The 5,626-nt window shown below is 42.0% G+C and overlaps 1 non-coding gene across 1 annotated transcript; it reads right to left on the reverse strand.

The window, feature by feature from the left end:
* Nucleotides 1-1,530: 1,530 nt before the first annotated feature.
* Nucleotides 1,531-1,637, reverse strand: LOC145714716 (U6 spliceosomal RNA). Its single transcript, XR_014136935.1, has one exon. It is a non-coding gene; the product is annotated as a U6 spliceosomal RNA (small nuclear RNA).
* Nucleotides 1,638-5,626: the final 3,989 nt, after the last annotated feature.

Below are 5,626 nucleotides of genomic sequence, written 5' to 3' on the forward strand. Positions count from 1 at the left end.
GAACTCACAAATAGTGAGATCATGACCTGAGCCGAAATCAAGAGTCAGAGGCTTAACCGACTGAGCCACCCAGGTGCCCCCACTAACTTATTTGATTGATGAAAAATAAAGATGAAGTCATTAGTAAGCAACCTCCGATCTCACTCTATATCTCTGTCCATGCTGACATCACCTATTTTGATTTCATTTTATAAATCCCCAAATGAAAGTTAAAGGAATAAGAGTTCCTTTTCTACAATCATGGACACGGCAACATGAAAGAGAACGTTGCCTAACATGAGACGCAGATATAGGGTTTATCTACCGCTTGTTTCATTTGTTAGATCTGTTGGTTGACCTACAACTTTTAAGGTCTGAAAACAGTGTTGACAACCTCAGACCATACCACTGACCTCTTAGAGGCAGGATAAAATTGTATGCAACTAGTTTTGAAGAAAACTCAGAAAACTGTTTAGGAACAGATACACTAGGGCTCAATATTCAGAGCGGTGTCTTCCCTTACCTTTAAGAAGAATAAGGTTTAGGGGCACACGGATGGCTCAGTCGGTTAAGTGCCTGACTTCAGCTTAGGTCATGATCTCACAGTTCGTGAGTTTGACTCCCGTGTCAGTCTCTGCACTGACAGTATGAAGCCTGCTTGGGATTCTCTCTCTCTCTCTCTCTGCCCCTACTCCACTTGTGCGTGCACGCGCTCTCTCTTTCAAAAATCAATAAACTAAAAAAAAGAAAAAAAAAGAATAAGCCTTAAAATAGTAATAGAGGAGCTTGGGTAGTACAGTTGGTTGTGTCTGACTTGATTTCATCTCAGGTCATGATCCCAGGGTCATGAGATCAAGTCCCATGTCGGTGTGGAGCCTGCTTCAGATTCTCTCTCTTCCTCTGCCCCTCCACCCCACTTGCATGTACATTCTCTCTCTCTCTAAAATAAAAAATCATAAGGGGCACCTGGGTGGCTCAGTCAGTTAAGCATCTGACTTCGGCTCAGGTCATGCCCTTGCTGTTCATGGGTTTGAGCCCTGCATCGGGCTCTGTGCTGACAGCACGGAGCCTGGAGCCTGCTTCAGATTCTGTGTTTCCCCCTCTCTCTTCCCTTCCCTGCTCACGCTCTGTCTCTCTGTCTCTGTCTCTGTCTCTCTCTCTCACAAATAATCATACATTAAAAAATTTTAAAAAGAAAAGGGGGCACTTGGGTGGCTCAGTTGGTTAAGCATCCGACTCTTGATCTCTGCTCAGGTCACAGTCTCACGGTTTGTGAGTTCAGGTACCACCTTGGGCTCTGTGCAATGATGGCACAGAGCCTGCCTAGGATTCTCCCTCTCTCCCCCTCTCTCTGCCCCTTTCCCCCTCGCACTCTTTTTCCCTCTCTCAAAATAAATAAATATATAAACTTTAAAAAAATCATAGGTCTTGCTTTGGATTTTGATTTACTCTTGAATTTCTAATAGTTCAAATGATATTTTGATTATCTAAGGCTTAAATAGTAAAAATGCTTCATTTTCATAACTTTTATTTTCTTTTCTTTTTTATTTAAAAAATGTAGAATGCTTCATGAATTTGCATGTCATCCTTGCACCGGGGCCATGTTAATCTTCTCTGCATCATTCCAGTTTTAGTCTATGTGCTGCCAAAGTGAGCACCATAACTCTTTATTTTATTTTATTTTATTGTTTTAAACTGAAGGTGTTTTCTTAAATAATTTTTTTAATGTTTATTTATTTTTGAGGTTGGGGGGAGGGACAGAGAGAAAAGGAGACACAGAATCCAAAGCAGACTACGGGCTCTGAGCCATCAGCACAGAGCCCAATGCAGGGCTGGAACTCACGAACCATGAGATCATGACTTGAGCCGAAGTTGGATGCTTAACCAACTGAGCCACCCAGGCACCCCATAACTCTTTATTTTAAATGGCATTTGATTATGACCCTGTCTTCTTGGATTGGCCATAACATTGCTCTGTTTTGCAGTATAGTGATCAAAGAAAATGTGCTACTTTATCTTATTTCTTGGAATTTAAATTTAAATTCTTTCTATTCATAGCCAGATGGTGTTATTAAACTGAATCTCATACGAATTTATTGTGAATAATGTAAATATCTTTGAGACTTTTAGATACTATGTGTGGTATATACATTGCAGCTGAGGTAAAAAAATATGTTCCAACACCTTTATTAAATTGTGTCTCACAAGTACAAGATATTTTGTTTTAGTGAATTACGGATATTTCTTTCTTATTTTTTTTTAATTTTTTTTTAACACTTATTTATTTTTGAGACAGAGAGAGACACAGCATGAACGGGGGAGGGGCAGAGAGAGAGGGAGACACAGGATCGGAAGCAGGGTCCAGGCTCTGAGCCATCGGCCCAGAGCCCGATACGGGGCTCGAACTCACGGAGTGTGAGATCGTGACCTGAGCTGAAGTCGGACGCTTAACCGACTGAGCCACCCAGGCGCCCCATGGATATTTCTTTCTTAATTGTAATTATCTTCTTAGTCATATTAGTTTATCAAACCAGTTTCTTAGTAACTATTAAAATAAAAGTTTATAATCCTTTCTTTCTTTCTATCCCCACATTTTATATTTTGATTACAGTAGCCATGGATCCTTGGTGCTAGGATTCAAATGAGAAGTCATTTGGATATAGGAACAAATAAGTAAAATGTCTTTCCTTATATGAGTAAATAAGGCTGTAGTTGATTGACCAAATGTGATTATAAACATTTTCATCATAGCTTTTGTCATATCTAGAGGTGTAACTCCTGTTTCAGGGCTATAACCATGAAAGCTGTATGAGCCTTTAGAGAATTTTTTTTTTTTTTAAATCTTGTAATTCAATTCTAAAATGTGAGCCTAATGAAGGACAATTTGCAAAGTAAGGCATGGACAATTTAGGAGACATTCTTCCTGTATTGGCAATGCCCTAGTAAATAGCCTGAACTTGTAGCGCTCAATGTGAAGGGGACGCTTTAGATATTTATGCTGAAGTGGCAAAGGACCTCTTGTTAAAAATTTAAAACAGCAAGAGTGACCTGTAGTGATGTCAATCATTATTGGTCATTGTGATGTTCTGAACTTATTCCAAATATAGCCATCTGTCCTCCAGTGCTGGCTGAGGCTCCTCATTTAGATTCTGTTGGACAAGGGATTACGAGTGAAGAGAGGAGGCAGGTGTGGTTGCCTTGGCTGTGCTGATTACCTCATTTCTGGATTCCTGAAATAGCTTTCTTTTTTTTTTTTTTAATTTTTGTTTTCAATGTTTATTTATTTTTGAGAGAGAGAGAGAGACAGCGCGCGAGCAGGGGAGGGGCAGAGTGAGAGGGAGACACAGAATCCGAAGCAGGCTCCGGGCTCCAAGCTGTCAGCATAGAGCCTGACACGGGGCTTGAACTCTGAATCAGTGAGATCATGACCTGAACCAAAGTCAGACACCTAACTGACTGAGCCAGCCAGGCTCCCCTGAAATAGCTTTCTTTTTCTTTTTCTTTTATTTAAAAAAACTTTTTTTAATGTTTATTTATTTTTGAGAGAGAGACAGAGGGCGAGTTGGGGGGCAGGGCAGAGAGAGAGAGGGAGACACAGAATCCAAAACAGGCTCCAGCTGCCAGCACAGAGGAGTCCATGAGTTTTGTGTGTGAAAAATTCTTGTTCCCAGTACCCAAACCCTTCCCTGGTAGAGGAATTTCAAGGGCAGCTCAAATGGAAGAGTCCAGGAATAAATACCAAGTTCTGGGGTGTGGCCGAGCCAGAGAGATCAGAGCAAGCATCTGGAACACCTTAATGAGGAGAGCAGGCATTGTCTGCAGATAGATTTTATGGGCAAGATTAGGGTAGAGGCGGTTGGGGAATATAATGAGTTCAGGCTTTAATAGGTCGAGTGTGAGGTGCCTGTTTGAAGTACCCATCAAGCAGCTGGGCTGTCTTGCTTTGGTGGATATATCCAGCTGCTTGGTGGGTGTTTCCAAGATGAGTGTGCAGGGAGAGGTCCGGCTGGAGATATGAATTTGGAAGTCATCAGCACATAGCGATACTTGAAATCCAGGGAATGATGATAGCCTCTCGGGAGGGTAAGAGGAGGGTGTAGGGCAAGAGGAGAAAGAGGCTGAGGAAAGTATTCTTGGGAACACCAACTCTTGAGGACTGGACAGAGGCTGAGAGGAAAGAGGCCAGCCAAAGAATGAGGAGAAGTGACAAATAATGGTGGCATGATAACTGAACCAAGAATTTCAGTAAGGCTGGAGGGGTCAACAAGACCAAGTGTTGCAGAGAAACCAAGGTAGATAGAGCCAGAATTATGTCTATTGGATATGGTCAAATGGGTATGGTCGTTGGTGACCTCAGCAAAGGTGTTTTTGGTGCAGTGATGAGATGCATTCATGTGGTCCTGAGGGGAGAAAGTAGAGATAGTAACTCTGGATTATTCATTTAAGATATGTTGCTGAGAGAGAAAGAGAAAAGGAAGTAGCCAGAAGCCTGTGCGAAGTAAGGGAAGGATATTTTAAGGAAAGTCCTAAGCAGGTATAAAGGTAGAGGGGAAGGGATCAGGACAGTGGGAGAAGTTGAAGGTAAAAGGTTCCGGAGGTTGGAGGGATCAAGATTGAGAGCACAGGTGGGGGTGGGGAGGGTGGGGGAGGTGAAAGAAAGAGTGAATGAGTGAATTGCACTTACAGGAAAGTGCAGAGTAAAAAGAAATTGAGGGAATTCATATGTTCTGTCAGCCACCTCTTACTCACCAGTTCTCTGAGGGGGCTCTGATGGACTTACACCAGTACAATCTGCCAGTTTCTCACCACATGCCCTGGGGCCTTCCTGTGGGTGTTGAGATTCCATGCACAGTGGAGAGGAGTTAACCCAGCCCAGTGGTGCAAAGCTTTGGTCAATAAAAGATGAGAGCTAGCTGTTAAATTCTCTTTCCATCCTTCATGTTGACTAATCAGAGATGCAAGTGTTGTATTTATGATCTCTCAAAAAATGGCCCCATGAGATCAAGCGTGACACCAATGCACCTTCATATGGACTCTCTCTTTCCTTCGTTTTCCCCTTTCCCTCCCTGTTGCTTTTCTGGGATTGCATTCTCTAATAATGCATTAGGTTGAACCGGATGGTTTCTGTATGTCAAAACAGTTGAATCTCAGCACTTACATATGGCTCAACCCAATAGCACATCAACCATTGCTCTGCTTTCTGGAGAACTCCAGCTAAGAAACACTTAATGGGCTTAGTGAAGGAGGTATAGTCACCTACTGAATGTGAGCTTGTATTAATAGCTATCATTTATTGCGCACCTGCTGCTGGTGGTGTTGTTTTACATATGTAATCTTAACATATAAAGTAGGAATTATTTTTGTTTTACTCATGAAAAAAACTGACGTGAAAGGAAGTTAGGTCACCTGCTCAAGACCATACATCTAGTAAGTGGAACCAGATTTCAGACCCAACTTTGTTTTTTAAGCCTGAGATCTCTTTATAGGACTACGTTGTCTTGCCTAAGGTAAATGTGATAGGGGAGTTAAACAGAAGCCATTGAGAGAGATAGCCTAGAGGTAGTGAGGGCCCAGATACGATTTAAAATCATGATTTTATGGGACTCAGGTTCATACAGTGGTACAGTATTCACCCACTGTGTTCGGC

This window comes from Panthera onca, chromosome X (genome assembly GCF_046562875.1).
Source record: "Panthera onca isolate mPanOnc1 chromosome X, mPanOnc1 haplotype 2, whole genome shotgun sequence".
Lineage (NCBI taxonomy): Eukaryota > Metazoa > Chordata > Mammalia > Carnivora > Felidae > Panthera > Panthera onca.